Here is a 17580-nt window from a genome sequence, read left to right on the forward strand (position 1 = left end):
TTTTTCTCATGCTAGGCATATCATAATGATTTAAGACATAAGTGGTGAGATTGGAGGCTTAGAAGTATGAAATTTGGCTTTTAAAACTCAAAAATCAACTTTGGGATGAAAACAGGGCCACGCGTACGCGCACTCCACGCGCACGCGTGGATGGCCTTAAAACTCATCGACGCGCAAGCGTCATACGCGCGAACGCGCGGGTTGAAAATTAGCCAAACGGCGCGCAAGCGTCAGCCACCCGTACGCGTGGGTACTCTTGCGCCCCAGGCACAAAACTGGCACAACTCTGGCACAACTCTCTGGAAAATGGCTGGGCATTCGATGCAGCGCATCGACGCGCCCGCGCACACCACGCGCACGCGTGGATGATGCTTTCTCGAAGAACGGCGCGTACGCACCAAGTGCGCCTACGCGCGAAGGGTCATTCTGCTAAAAATTTTCTAAGTTAAAAGCTGCAGAATTCACAGATTCAACCCCCAATCTTCCGACGATCATAACTCTCTCATTTTAAATCATTTTTCATCCGTTCTTCGAACGGCATGGACATCCCGGATCCAATTTCATTTCTAAACAGATTTGGCACAAATCAGAGATCCGTAGTCCAAGTTATGTCCCGTCAAAGTATGCCCAAAAACCATGTTTTCATACAAAACCACAAAGTGCCATTTTCAAAACAAGCCACTTTCAACTCTTGTCAAAATCAATCAAAACATGCCAATTTCAACCCTTCTCTTTGAAATCATTCAAAATGTACCAAAATCAACAACAAGCCATCCTCAACTCACACATTGACATTTTACCAAAATTTCCAAAACTACCTCCAACCATTTTAACACTCCTCAATCAATGGCTAAAGGACAAACACAATCTCATGTCATACATCCTTCTCATCCCAATTTCCAATAGTATCAATTTCCAAATCAACCATCATTATACATGATCAACATCATACTCACCATCAACATGATACCACCCATCAACTCAACCTCAATCATCCATCAAGCATATATCACAACATGCATTTCTCATATATCACACAATCAAGGCATCAATATTCATAATCACATATATGAACACATCATATATCTCAACCATTCAACAACACCAACAATTCAATGCCTATCTTAGGGCCTCTAGCCTAAGTATTTTCTACCACATTACATATTAGATACGGGAAACCGAAACCATACCTTAGCCGGTTTCCCAAGCTCAACCGGAGCACTTCCAAACCACTTGTCCACAAGCTCTCAAGGTATCAACACCGTCAAGAACAGATTTTATCACACAAAACCCTCTTTCAAGCTTTCCAAAATCACCAATCAAGCTCCAATATTCACATATACACAACCTAAGCCACAATCATCATATCCATAACACAACATCTCAATACCCAAACATCATAGAACAATAATTTACACTAGGGTTGAGAATCTTACCACACCCAAGGTCCAAGGAGACAAGATTAACCTTCTCCTTCAAGAGAGTTGGGTCCTATAACATCAAAGAACCCAAAATCTCAACATTTTTGCTCATGAAACTCGAAATCAAGGGCTGGAATTTCGAACAGTAAAACGTGGCTTACCTCAAGATTAATTGTATGGGTTTTGTAGAGCTCTCCGCGGTGAACGCGTGACCGCAAACGGAGCGGCAATCGGAGCTCTAGATCAAAAGTTATGGTGGTTTGAAGATCAACCAAGGGAGAGAACTTGAGAGTGTTCTTCCCTCCATGGCCTCCATTTTCAGCGTGTTTAGTGTGTTGTGAGGAGAGAGAGTGCTGAAAATTAGGATTTTGGTTTAGTTTAGTTGGGCCAAGGGCCCACTTTGGGTCCGGTTGGACCGGTTTGGCCCGTTCGGTCCAATCTTGGTCCGATTTCTATAAAATTGGTACCGAAATTCTCGTCTCAAACTCCTCTATCACATTAAGCCATAAAAATAACATTTTTGGCTTTCTAGAATAAATTCTCATTTTATGGGTTAATTAGCCGTTAATTAACCGGGTCTTACATTTTCTGTTTTGTGGACCAAATTTTATATATGTTATTACCAATATGAGTTAGGCCCAAAGTGGAAGAGGTTGAAAATTTGGATCATGGAGTGGACATACAAAAATATAGGAATAACATATGTTCGTTGTTCGTCATTATTGGTAAATTAACAATTACTATACCCGCTATTAATTTATATTATTATTATTGTTATTATTATTATTATTATTGGTATTATTATTATTTAATATCAAACATTTCACCTACATATTACGTGTTTTATAGATTACATAATAATTATTTAATTAATTAACAAAAAAACACCAGAACTGATTTTAAAAAAATAAAATTAATAATAATTGTGTAACCCTTATCCACAATCAATTTCTATTAACATAATTGTACGTGTATTTTCACCATTATTAAATTCTCAATTAGAATAGCTTTATAAATATCTAAATCCTAAATGGTAAAATCATACACCATAAAACTCTATAACATAAACTCTATACTCTATACCCTAAATTCCAATTCCTACACCCTAAACAAAAATCCTAAATCCTAAACCTTAACTCCTAACCCTAAAATCATAAATCTTAAACTCTAAACACTAAAATCCTACACCCTAAACTACAAATCCTAAACTATAAACCCTAGATCCTAAACCCTATCTTATATTTACCACATAAACAAACCTTAAACCCTAACTCCTAAGATACCAAACCCTAAATCATAAAATATACTATACCTTAATCACCATATCTCCTACCTCCTTAACCCTAAATCCTACACAATTATCAATATCCTTCCACCCTTTATTTACTAAACCCTACTGAAGTGAGAGTTGTTTCATATATGTGGAGGAAATTAAATTTTATATCTTTGTTGTACATTTCTTCTTTCCTATCGTGCGATTAATTTTAGGGTTAAGTATAATTTTGTTCCCTAAGATATAGGTCGAAAATGTTTTCTGATTCCAACTTTTTTTGGTATACAAAATTGTTCTTTTTACTTAAATTTTAAGATTTGGGACCAAATTATCCATAATAAAAAGTTAATAAAATAATAAAAAAATTAGGAGAAGAAGCATGTTTTTGCTTCTGCCAAGGGAGAAGGGAAGAAGAACAAGCAGCTGTCCACAATCCACCTCTGTCTCCGCTTCTGCCGCCAAAAATTTAAAACTAAGTCAAACTTTATGGACGATTTTAAAACCAAGACTAAACTTTAGGGACCATTTTGTATGTAAGAAAAGATTGAGGACGAAAAATTTTTTTGACCAAAACCTTAGGGACCAAAACCGTACTTAAGCTTTAATTTTACCACAAAATCAAAGAATAAATTATATTAAAAAACACAGTACTATGTTGTCTGTATACGATTTCACCACTATTTTTATCAGTGGCTTCTTACTTTTTTTTTTCATGAATTAATTTTAAAATTGTATTTAATTTTAATTTTGTAACGTTGCTTTATTAGCATGCTATTGTTTAAATGATTATTTAACTTATATGTTGTTATCTAAATGATTATTTTAGTGTTGTAATTTATTTCTGACATTATTTGAAAATTTATTATATTTATAATAATAAATATAATTATAAAAATATTTTTTATGTTACGTATATTTGTCTCCGCTAATCAATTTTTTTACATTCAATCTTCATCTATTTTTAAAGAAATTACCCAACATGCACCCTAGTTATATCTATTTTGTTTTGATATTGTAGCCACAATCATTTTTTTTGTCATGTTACTACGGCTCTTTATATCCTAGCTTATTTTATTGGACTCATAATCTCCTGATCAGACAAACAAAGACTTATTTCATCTTAGGACATGTCTCTCAATAATCCATCAAAAATCCCATACATTTTCTGCCCAAGTAGTACAATGCAACAAAAACAAATGAATCACAATAAACTTAACCCAACAAAATAAAACTAAAAGCATAATATACACCCATAGTCCAAAACCCAATTTCGACCTACGACCCGCAATAAAAACAATGAATTTATTATGCTGTTTATACCATTAAATAAATCATTTAACTAATTACTAATCCACTGCAGTCTTTTTTAATTAATTCACTGCAACTTCTGATCACCTCCTAATAGCCTTTCAGCTTTTGTCTCCCACAAGTCTGACCCCATCTGTTAAATCATATGTGAAACAAGCATGTTAGAGTCACCGGACAATGAATGATTATGCAACATGTGTTTTCTACATGTGTATAACTATATGAGTTTCTGTTGAGTTAAGAAATTAATTAAATTAATTTGATGATGACAAATATTATTTTTATTGGGCTAATTAACCCATCAATATTGATTAATTTTGATTAAGTGTTGCAGGCCAAAATTCATTGTTGCAGCAGCCCAATATGGAACAAGCTAAATCTATCTTAGTGGGCAACAATTTCAAACAAAGCCTAATTGCAAATAACAAAGAAATCACATGGGCTGAATGGTAAGTAAATATGATCCAAGCCCAAGGCATTCCTCTCAAGCTGTTCTTTCCAAAGTGTTGCCTCCAAAGCAACGTTCACTTTTTCTCTTCGGTCAGAACTCAGAGAAGAAAGAGAGAGAAATTCGTTCCTAAGTATTCACAAAAGAAGAAAGAAAGAGAAGGGTTAAGCAAAAAGATTAAGGTCTAATCACCCACATCAAACCATATTAAGCTAAGTCAGAAGCCAAAAGTGATTAATTTCCTCTTGCATGCATATTGCTTTCTTCTCCTCTTTTCCAACTCCCTGCCACTCCAAATTGGGACAAAATGAAGAAAGTGATCTCTGTTAAGCTCTGCTGTAAATCTATGGTCAAATTTGTGTCTTAGGGACCAAGTAGTATTTCAAGGATTCAGATCTGAGTTTACCGTTGAAAATATTTTTCTTTGTTGTCCTGAGGCTTTTGGTCAAGAAAGAAGGTCAGAACCAAAGTTCCTAATTTGAGGATTATTGGAAGAAAGTGAAAATATAATTTGGTGAAGCTCACGGCTCGAGGAGTTGACCTAAGAGAGAGCAACTCAACATCATGCAAGGAGATACAAAAGAAGATTTTCATCCTTCAGAAACAAAGGAGAGATAACCAGTGTTTTTGAGGTTTATGTTCTGAGAAGAGTTCTCTGAAGAAGTTCATCAACTTGGACAGTACTTCCTAGTCAAAGGAGCATTCCATCAGAATGAGGAACTAAATCAGAGGCAAGCAAATCTGATTTATTATATAGCAAAGAGGCTGTTGAAGCATTAATCTCCTTCATGTTTTACAAATTATAATTTTCTTTTTAATGTTTATCTTTCTATAATTTCTTGAGGTAAAAGGCAGAATGAGAGAGCTCAAGTAAAAGCCTAAGAGTGGAAAGAGGCAGAGTGATACACTTGAGTGAAAAGTCTAGAGTGATTTCAGATTTCTTTAGGTTGGTATTGTGTCTTATATCTTGTACCAGTGAGGTACCCCTTTCTTAGTTGGGTGAGTACTAAGAGTGAAGAGTTAGGTACTAGCATAGCCAAGTCAAGTTAGGTTAGAACTTTATAAGAAAATGATTGTGTCAATCCTGTGGAATTGGTGTATGTAATACTTTAACTATAGTGAAAATTCTACCACTGTTGTGGTGGAGACTAGATGTAGGTTGCATTGCACAAGACAACTGAACCAGGATACATGATGGTGTCAGCTTCTCTCTTCCCTTCTCTGTTCTATTTTCTGATATTCATGAGACAAAATGAAATTGTCTCATAAATTTTTCGCTGCTGAGTTCAAACAGATTCAGACTGAAAGTGTGTTTCAAAAGGGTTATTTCATTAACGTAAAAGAAGGTCATCGATTTAACCCCCTTCTCTAAACCTTCTACAATCTTTAATTGGTATCAGAGCTAAGGTCTCAAGAATCAAGCTTCACCGCTTGGAGCAAAGGTCCAATGGCGAACAACTTGGGAACAACCACAGTTGCATATACTCTAACTGAAGGCCAGTCAAACAATAGGCCTCCCTTCTTCTACGGGAAGAACTATGCCTACTGGAAAGAGAGGATGAGGATCTTCATTCAATCCATTGATTACAACATATGGAAGATTATTGTGAGCAGCTCCAAGATTCCAACAAAAACAAGTGCTGATGGAGTGGTGACTCCAAAAGAAAAAACTGAATGGAACGATGACGACAAGAAGAAAATGGAGTTGAATGCTAAAGCCATCAACCTTCTTCACTGTGCTATCAACTTTGAAGAGTACCGAAAGGTGTCTAGATGTAAGACAGCTAAAGAAATCTGGGAGAAACTTCAGGTTACACATGAAGGCACTAAACAGGTCAAAGAAACGAGGATTGATATGCTACGAAAAGAGTACGAGATGTTTAATATGAAGGATGGAGAAAGTATTAATGAAGTGTTTGAGAGATTCTCAATCATAATCAACAACCTTGATGCTATGGGTACAACCTACTCAAAACAAACTCTAGTGAGAAAACTCCTTAGAAGCCTCACAAAGGAATGGGAAACAACTGCCACTGTCCTAGCCGAGAGTAATAACTTAAGCCCTATAACCTATGATGAGCTGAGAGGAAAACTCCTTGCCTATGAAGCCACACACACAAACCCGGACTCAAAGAAAAAAGGAATAGCCCTCAAGTCAAAAATAGAATCAAAAGAGAGCGAGTCTAGTGATGGTATTTGAGATGATGAACTTATGTTTTTTGTTAGGAGACTTAGAAGGATAATGAAGAACAAAGACAAGTACAAGGGTTCAAACTCAAAGGAATACAAGAAGGGCTTGAGCAAGGTGACTTGTCATCATTGCAAGGAGGCTGGACAGTTTAAGTTCAACTGTCCGAAGCTCAAGAAGGAGGACAAAGGGAAGAAAGAAAAGAAGAGAGTGCTCATGGCATTTTGGGAGGATCTTAAGAATGACTCGAATGAGGAAGAAGACTCTGAAGGAGAAGATAAAATCTACTTCATGACTGGTAATGATCAACTTGATGAGGTAAATTATTATGACTTGTCCATAGATGATTTACATGCTATAATTGATGATCTTACACTAAATTCCTCAAAACTATTGGATAAGTACAATAAATGCAAATCTGAAAAGGAAATGTTAAAAGCTAAAAATGATTTTTTGAGAGAAAAGGTGAAGGAAACTGAATATGCCTTGGATATTATTAAAGAAAACAGATTTCTAAAATCTGAACTTGAAAAATTAAAAGGAAAGCACATTGTGGATCCTTCTCAAGAGCTTATTGCTGAAAACGAAAGATTAAATGAAATGATTAAAAGGCTGAATAGTGATTTAGCAAAATTTGCTCAAAGTTCTAGTAACTTGGACAAATTACTTGCAAGTCAAAGACCATTGTTTGAAAAATCTGGTTTAGGTTATGTAACTAAGGAAAGTGTAGTTTTTAATGATTCCTCTATGAAATTTGTGGCTTCTTCATCAAAAACTAAATCCAATTCCAACAAACCTGGTCTTGGATATGCTCCCACACATGAGGAGGAACTTGATGAATTTTACACTAGTGAAATTGAGCCATCATAAAAAACCGAACCTACATCAAATAGGTCAGGTCTGGGATACATTTTGAATAATGAGGTTGCTTTCAAAAATCCACAATTTTACAACAAAACCTTACATTCGAAAAGTCCAAAAGCTTTCAAAAATTCTGGTTGGAATGCTTTTGCAAAGAGGAACAATTATAACAAAAATCAGTTTGTCAAAAGAAATGCACCTCTTCCAAAAACCAAAAAATTTCAGTCCTCTAATCATTTTCAGCATAATAACTCACCTCAATTTCAGCAATATGCATCAGAAAATCAGTGTTTTAACTGTGAGAAATTTGGCCACTCATATTCACAATGTTTCATTGAAAAAAGAATTGTAGGAAATCAAATTTACAATGTTATTTGTGATTTCAATGCACTTGGACAACCAAGATGGATTAACTTCAAAGGATCCAAATTAATTTGGATACCTAATGTTACTTGAAGTTTTTGATGCAGATTGCCTAGCATCCAAGAACAAAAGCGATATGTGGTACTTGGATAGTGGATGCTCAAGGCACATGACTGGAAGGTCAACTTTCTTCATCAAACTAAACAAGTATGATGGATGTTTTGTGACCTTTGGAGATAATGGAAAAGGTAAAATAGTTGCTATTGGAAAAGTAGGTAATAATCATTCTACTTTCATTGATGATGTTTTTTTAGTAAATGGGTTGAGGCATAATCTTTTGAGTATAAGTCAATTGTGTGACTTAGGTTATTTAGTGACTTTCAAAAGATTAGAGTGCTGTCTTATGAATGAAAAGACAAATGAAGTATTGTTTATTGCTAAGCGTTGTAATAATGTGTATGGACTTACCCTTGATGAACTAAAGGATCAAAATGTAGCATGTTTTCATTTTAAAGAATCTGAAAAGTGGCTATGGCACAAGAGATTGGGTCATGCAAGTATGTTTCAAATAAACAAACTTGTCAAGAAAGGATTAGTAAGAGGTCTTCCTTTGATAAAATTTGACAAAGACAATGCTTATGATGCTTGTCAAATGGGAAAACAAACAAAGAGTTCATTTAAATCAAAGGAAGACGTCTCTACTAAAAGACCAGTTGAATTGCTACACATTGATTTATTTGGTCCAACAAAAACTCAAAACCTAGGTGGTAAACATTATGGTTTAGTAATTGTGGATGACTACTCTAGATTTGGTTGGGTTTTATTTCTTGCACACAAAAATGAAGCTTTTTCGGCCTTTGAAATTTTTAGCGAGAAAATTCAAAATGAAAATGATTTAAAGATCTCTTCTATAAGAAGTGATCATGGAACTGAATTTGAAAACCAATTATTTGAATCCTTTTGTGAGAAATTTGGAATATCTCACAACTTCTCTTGTCCAAGGACACCACAACAAAATGGTGTTGTGGAAAGAAGAAGTAGAAGTATTCAAGAAATGACAAGAGTCATGCTTTGTGAGAGTAATATTCCAAAATTCCTTTGGGCTGAAGCGGTTAACACAGCTTGCCACATTTTGAATAGAACTATCATAAGGAAATTTCTGAAGAAAACACCTTATGAACTTTGGAAAGGTCACCCACCAAATTTGAACTACTTGCATATCTTTGGATGCAAATGTTTTGTTCTAAATAACAAAGATAATTTGAGAAAATTTGATCCAAAGGCATATGAGTGTTTATTTGTAAGATATTCCACAACTAGCAAAGCATATAGAGTTTATCATCAAAAAGCTAGAATAATTGAGGAGTCCATACATATTACATTCTGTGATACTAACTTGGTTCAAAGCATTTTAAAAGACTGTGATGCAGGAAATTAGGCTCAAAAGGACGATGAAATAGCACAAAATCATGAAAATGAAAATTATGGACAAATTGAACCAGAAACTGCAGCTGCTAAAAATCCAACAAAATACAATTCTGTTTTATCTCATGAATCTAGAGGAAATCCTGAAACCACCAGTTCCCTGAATCCCTTGGTGACTGAATCTGCCTCCAAGTCCACCAGACCTCGTGAATGGAGATTCTTGAAGAATTATCCTGAGGAATTTATCATTGGGGACGTCTCTCATGGTGTCAAGACTCGCTCTTCATCTAGAAAGGAAAATGAAGAATCAAGCATTGCACTTCTCTCTCAAATGGAGCCTCAGAACGTCAAGAAAGCCCTTGATGACCCTTCTTGGGTAAAGGCAATGGAGGATGAGCTTCATGAGTTTGAGAAGAACCAAGTTTGGACATTGGTTCCAAAGCCAAGTGGAAAGAAAGTGACCGGCACCAAGTGGATATTTCGGAACAATCTAGGAGAGGATGGTAGCATTGCAAGAAACAAAGCAAGGCTAGTGGCACAAGGATATGATCAAGAAGAAGGAATAGATTTTGACGAATCATTTGCCCCTGTTGCCCGAATAGAAGCCATAAGACTTCTTCTAGCTTATGCTGCTTTTGTGGTTTTAAATTATATCAAATGGATGTGAAATGTGCATTCTTGAATGATGTGATAGATAGAGAAGTGTATGTGGTTCAGCCACCTGGTTTTGAAAATAAAGAATTTCCTAACCATGTTTTCAAACTATCAAAAGCTCTCTATGGTTTAAGACAAGCTCCTAGAGCTTGGTATGAGAGACTTAGCTCTTTTCTTTTGAAAAATGGTTTTCAAAGAGGCACCACAAACACTACTCTATTTATCATGAATTCTAATGATTCTTTTATTCTAGTCCAAATCTATGTTGATGACATTATTTTTGGATCAGCCAATGAATCCCTTTGTACTGAATTTGGAAAACTCATAACAAGTGAATTTGACATGAGTATGATGAGTGAACTTAATTTTTTCCTTGGGCTTCAAATTAAGCAAACTGAAAATGGTATTTTTATTCATCAAGAGAAGTATGCCAAGGAACTAGTTAAGAAATTTGGTATGGAAAATGCCAAACCCATGGGAACTCCCATGCACCCTAATTCAAAATTAGAAAAGGGAGAAACTGAGAAAGATGTAGATGAGACTAGGTATAGAGGAATGATTGGCTCTCTTATGTACCTAACTTCCTCTAGACCTGATATAGTGCAAAGTGTTGGAATGTATTCAAGATTCCAATCAAAACCAAAAGAGTCACATCTTTTTGCAATTAAGAGGATCATTAGATATGTTCATGACACATCCAATTTTAGTTTATGGTATCCTAAGATTGATGATTTTTCTACAATTGGTTATTGTGATGCAGATTTTGCTGGTGATAGAGTTGACAGAAGGAGCACATCAGGCTTATGTTGTTTCCTTGGAAAGCCTTTGAATGTTTGGTCAAGTAAAAAGCAGTCAACAGTGGCTTTATCCACTGCAGAGGCTGAGTATATAGCTACTTCTTCTTGTTGTTCTCAGCTTATGTGGTTAAAAACATAGCTTGCTGATTATAAATTAATTGCTAAAAATATTCCCTTGTTGTGTGACAATATGAGTGCCATTAACATTTCAAAGAATCCAGTTTTGCACTCTAGAACTAAACATATTGAAGTGAGATTTCACTCAATAAGAGAACATGTTCAAAAAGGAGATATTAACATTCAATTTGTTAAATCAAAAGAGCAATTAGCTTATATTTTTACTAAACCACTAGCTGAGGACAGATTTTGCATGCTTAGGACTAGTCTAGGGATTTTAAGTTATGATTCATTTTTTGAAAATTGTTTATGTGTTTGTTGAAGTTTTTGTCTCATAAACAGGTATGAGACAATTCTCAGCATATGAAGAACCATCTCTAAACGGATCTCTCTCGGCTTTTCTGCACTTGTTGAATTATCTGGGCCAACCTTAAAATTCAGAATCTAGGTGGTCCAATATGTTTCCTTAAACCAAACCACCTCTAGACCCAATATGAGTGTTACATGATCCATTTATTTATTGTATCTTAGTTTACTTTATTTATTTTATTCATTTTTATTTTCAGTCAAAAGGTTTCAATTTTAAAATTACTTTCTATTTTATCTTTTAATAAAATCATATCTTTCTTTTTATGATGTCAAGTCCTTTCAAAGTCAAATCATGGATGATACAGTTGCATGTTTTATGAAAAACTTTTTATGGTGCGGTTACCAACACTCCTTCTTCTCCCCTCATAACTCCTTCCTCCAACCCTTCGGTTTCTCCCCATTACCTTTACTGCTTCTCTTTGTTCAAAATCAGAAACCAACCAAATGAGGAAGAAAACTATTTCTCAAAAGCCTCCTCATGAAAAGATCTTCAAGCTCCCTGCAAAACAGAAACCTTCCACTCGTTCTCAAGACCGAACCTTCACTCCTTCTCCTTCTCCTCCTACCTCACCTCCTCGTTCAGATACCATGGCTCGCACTAAGAACCCCTCAAGGTTTCCACCCTCAGCTAAGCAAACGCCACCACCAAAGGAACCGCCTTCAAAACATAGTTCATCAAAGCCAAGCATCTCGAAAGGGAAACACCCAGCTGCTGCTGAACCTACCTCTGAGCCCACTCAACCTAAGACAAGGTCTGTTCCCACTCGTTCTCAGAGAGGTAAACCTCGTATCCCTCTTAAATCTGTTAGAGAACCAGACATTGATCCCTTTGCACACAAATCACACTTCATGACCTCCCACTCAAACTATAACCCTTACAAATTTAAGTCTGTCATGAATACTGATTTTTATGAAGAGGTTATTAAGTAGCATACCCTGTGTCCCTCTTTTCTTGCTGATTTACCAAATCTGAAAAAGAAAGGTTTTTCTTTTGTTGAAAATTTGGAATTTCTGGACTGGAATCACCTTTTTAACATCAAAAAACCAGTGTACCTAATTTTGGTCAAAGAGTTTTATGCTAATATGACTTATCATGAGGGCAGTGTTCATTCTTATGTCAAGGACCGAGATATGTGTTAAACAATGAAACAATCAGTGATTCATTGAAATACACTGATGTTGGGGTTTGTGCATATACTTTTGGTAAGTGGGATGAAGGAGTTGGTATCTCTTTCAATGATGCTCTAGCTCATATTTGTGAACATGTTTCTCTGATTGATGGCATCACCCCTACTCACAGAGCCCTGGGTTATGAACGTGCTCAGTTGCACCGTATAGTAAATCATATCATCCTTCCTCAGAGTGGTTCATATCAAAGAGTATCTTACACTGACACTCTTGTTTTGTATGCTCTTTGATAAACCACTATTTTATGGTTTATCTTGTGCTTAATTGAGTGATTTTTATCAACTCTTTACCCACTTATTCATACTATTTGCATGTTTTTACTTTTTCCTTCCTGATTTTGTGCTATGATTGAAAACATGCTTCTTTGATCTTATATTTGCTAATTATTAATTTTCTCTTATTACCATTCGATGCCTTGATATGTGCATTAAGTATTTTCAGAGATTACAGGGTAGGAATGGCTTGGAGGATGGAAAGGAAGCATGCAAAAGTGGAAGGAATACAAGAAGTTGAAGGAACTGCAAAGCTGTCAGCCTGACCCTCTCGCACTAAAACTGTCATAACTTGAGCTACAGAGGTCCAAACGACGTGGTTCTAGTTGCATTAGAAAGCTAACGTCCGGGGCTTCGATTTGATATATAATATACCATAGTTTTCCTGACGCTATGCGACGCAAACGCGTGCTCCACGCGGATGCATCGCAGTGACGAAAATCAGCGTGACATATTTCTTCTTCAGCGATTTCTGGGCTGTTTTCGACCCAGTTTGCGGCCCAAAAAACACATATTAGAGGATATAAAGTGGGAGAATCCATTCATTCATGATCATACATTCACTTTTCATATTCTAGATGTAGTTTTTAGAGGGAGAGGTTCTCTCATCTCTCTTAGGTTTTAGGATTAGGATTCCTCTTAAAGGATTTAGGATTTCAACTCTTTCTCAGGTTCAATATTCCTTTTACTTTATATTTCTCTTTTACTTTCAGATACTTTAATGCTTTTATTTAATTACTTATGTTGCCAAATCGGCTTATGAACCATTCATGTTAGGATTTTCTTTATTTAATATAAATTGAGGTATTTCAAATTTATGATTCTTATTTAGCTTTTTATATTCTTGGCTTTAATTGATTAACTGGATACTCTTGAGTTATCAAACTTATCATGATTGTTAATTGTTATTTTTGCTAATTGAATTGAATTCCCCTAACTCTAGTCCTTTCTTAGGAGTTGGCTAGGACTTGAGGATCTAACTAATTAGTCCACTTGATTTTCCCTTGCTTTAGTAAAGGTTACTAAGTGGGATTAAAACTCAATTCTCATCACCATCGATAAGGATAACTAGGATAGGACTTCCGAATTTTCATACCTTGCCAAGAGTTTATTTTATAGTTATTTATTTATTTTACTTGTCATTTAAATTACTTGTTCCTTACTTTCAAAACCCCCCAATTTACAAAACTCATAACCAATAATAAGAACATACCTCCCTGCAGTTTCTTGAGAAGACGACCCGAGGTTTGAATACTTCAGTTATCAATTTTAAAGGGGTTTGTTACTTGTGACACCCAAACGTTTGTACGAAAGGATTTTTTGTTGGTTTAGAAGCTATACTTGCAACGCGATTATATTTGTGAATTTCTTTACCGACATTAAATCACGATTGTCACTCTTCTCACTAAAACAGAATTTTCTTTTGCTTATTTGATGGTAAGATACATGTTTGATTCTGTTAGAAGTGAGAAAGATAAAGCTCTTCCTTATGGCATGTTCTTAACTTGCATTTTTGAACATTTTGGTGTTGATTTGTCTGATGAGTCATATGAGAATAGACACTCTTATCTAAAGGGAGGTGGTTTAGTGAAACAGCATAAGGGACCAACTCGCTTTGAAAGGGTAGTTCTAGATGATGAAGATGATGAGTTCATTCTTGAGGATTCTCCTCCTCTTTCCACCGAGGACACCTCCATCTCTACTGGACAAAAATGTGCTCTGTTTAATATTGTCAAAGATGTGGTCCAAGAGTTTTGTCTCCCAATCAAATCATATGATTGCCATGAGTAAGGAACAAAGGAAGCTGGCAAGCAAGCATGAGAACTTCCTCCAAAAATCCAGAGACAGAGTGGCTGTCTTCATGAAGTTCATTGACAATCTCCAATAGGATGAAGATGTTGCCACTGATGCTGAAGAAGAAGCTAATACTGAGGAGGATGGTTCAGATGCCTAGATTTGTCTCATGTTACTGCTGCTGTCTGCTCACTTTTGTCTCATGAAAACTGTTGTCCTTTACTTTTGAACTACTCTATGTCTTTTTTGGATGACTGTAATACTTTTAACTACTGTTGCACTTAGTTAATTACATACTGGTTTTGGACTTTGAACTAACACTTTTGTGCAGGTTTTAAGGTGCAGTTTTATCTTGGTATTGAGTGTTTTTCCTCCCTTGATGACAAAAGGGGAGTAGTAGTACTCTGATTCTGGTTATTTTGCTACTACTGTGGTCATTATGTGTGAATTAAATCTGATACTTATTGCTTTGAAAGCTTGATAATGCTGTGATCAGGCTAATTTGATTTTATCTTACAAGTTTTGTTGTTTTGTCATCTCTTGGTTAATCTTGATGCTCTGTTTTTGTTCGAATTCTTTGAGCAGCTTCTGAAATGGATACTTGTTAAAAGTGCTGACATGATATGTTTAGAATTGGGCTGGATTTATGTTGCTGGTTGTGTAAAAGCCCTTGGTCAAGTTGAATTGTGTGTAGCTCTTTATTATATTTTTTATAAGAATAATAAACAGGGAGTAAGAAAAGAGCATAAATCTAGGGAGAGCTACTCTTGAAAAGGAAAGGGGAGCAACACAAAAGCAAATGACATAAATCAAAGGGAAGTTTCTTAATTTTATCCAATGTCAATTCCTTTTGATTAAATGCTACAATTATGTTTGTATCAAGGGGGAGATTGTTGAGTTAAGAAATTAACTAAATTAATTTGATGATGACAAACATTATTTTTATTGGGCTAATTAACCAATTAATATTGATTAATTCTGATTAAGTGTTGCAGACTAAAATTCATTGTTGCAGCAGCCCAATATGGAACAAGCTAAATCTATCTTAGTGGGCAACAATTTCAAACAAAGCCCAATTGCAAATAACAAAGAAATCACATGGGCTGAATGGTAAGTGAATATGATCCAAGTCCAAGGCATTCCTCTCAAGCTGTTCTCTCCAAAGTGTTGCCTCCAAAGCAACGTTCACTTTTTCTCTTCGATCAGAACTCAGAGAAGAAAGAGAGAGAGCTTCGTTCCTAAGTATTCACCAAAGAAGAAAGAAAGAGAAGGGTTAAGCAAAAAGATTGAGGTCTAATCACCCACATCAAACCATATCAAGCTAAGTCAGAAGCCAAAGGTGATTAATTTTCTCTTGCATGCATATTGCTTTCTTCTCCTCTTCCCCAACTATCTGCCACTCCAAATTGGAATAAATGAAGAAAGTGATCTCTGTTGTAAATCTATGATCAAATTTGTGTCTTAGGGACCAAGTAGTATTTCAAGGATTCAGATCTGGGTTTTCCATTGAAAATATTTTTCTTTGCTGTCCTGAGGCTTTCGGTCAAGAAAGAAGGTTAGAACCAAAGTTCCTAATTTGAGGATTATTGGAAGAAAGTGAAAATATAATTTGGTGAAGCTCACGGCTTGAGGAGTTGACCTAGGTGAGAGCAATTCAACATCATGCAAGGAGATACAAAAAAAGATTTTCATCCTTCAGAAAAAAAAAGGAGAGATAACCAGTGTTTTTGAGGTTTATGTTCTGAGAAGAGTTCTCTGAAGAAGTTCATCAACTTGGACAGTGCTTCCTAGTCAAAGGAGCATTCTGCCAGAATGAGGAACTAAATCAGAGGCAAGCAAATCTAGTTTATCACATAGCAAAGAGGCTGTTGAAGCATTAATCTCCTTCATGTTTTATAGATTGTAATTTTCTTTTTAATGTTTATGTTTCTGTATTTTCTTTAGGTAAAAGGTAGAATGAGAGAGCTCAAGTAAAAGCCTAAGAGTAGAAAGAGGCAGAGTGATACACTTGAGTGAAAAGCCTAGAGTGATTTCAGATTTATTTAGGTTGGTGTTGTGTCTTATATCTTGTACCAGTGAGGTACCCCTTTCTTAGTTGGGTGAGAACTAAGAGTGAAGAGTTAGGTATTAGCATAGCCAAGTCAAGTTAGGTTAGAACTTGATAAGAAAAAGGATTGTGTCAATCTTGTGGAATCGGTGTATGTAATACTTTAACTATAGTAGAAATTCTACCACTGTTGTGGTGGAGACTGGATGTAGGTTGCATTGCACAAGGCAACTAAACCAAGATACATGATGGTGTCAACTTCTCTCTTCCCTTCTCTGTTCTGTTTTCTGATATTCATGAGATAAAAAGAAATTGTCTCATAAATTTTCCGCTACTGAGTTCAAACAGATTCAGACTGAAAGTGTGTTTCAAAAGGGTTATTTCATTAACATAAAAGAAGGTCATAGATTCAATCCCCCCATCTCTAAGCCTTCTACAACCTTCAGTTTCTATACCGTAGCGAGATCCGTGAATAAGAGTTAGTATTAAAAGTTTAAAACGGAAAGCGTATTAATGTATTAAAACATGGCCATAGTATAACAGATTTGTTACACATACATCTAAGTTTTTTTGACAAATAAGTTCAAACAAATTGGTTCAAATTCAACCAAAACAACTTTCAGATTAGAGTACATGTAAACACGCGCTTTTAAGACTATCGAATAGCACGAACGTCATTATAAAAAATGATTCTTCTCCCTCGATCAAAGCCGCAACACTCAAAATTCAAACAACGAACAAAACCTCTCAAAAATCTCTCAAAATCGTCACAAAAAATCAAAAAAGTTTCAAAGCTGAAGTCAAAATCTTCACCATCAAACACAGAAAAAAAAGACGAAAGATTATTGATGGTAATATTCACTAATCTTACAGTTTTCTCATTTTTCTCTTTCTCATTCTGATCACAAAACACTACGTAGTAATATTGCAGTTTATTTTATGTTATTGCATTACTGTTCTCCTTATACGCTTCATTTGGTGATAACTATATTAGGTCGGTGTAAAAATGTTACGTAGTGTTTGCTGTATAGTTTAACCTATATTTGCATGTGTTT

Source organism: Arachis hypogaea, chromosome 16 (assembly GCF_003086295.3).
Source record: "Arachis hypogaea cultivar Tifrunner chromosome 16, arahy.Tifrunner.gnm2.J5K5, whole genome shotgun sequence".
NCBI classification, from domain to species: Eukaryota; Viridiplantae; Streptophyta; class Magnoliopsida; order Fabales; family Fabaceae; genus Arachis; species Arachis hypogaea.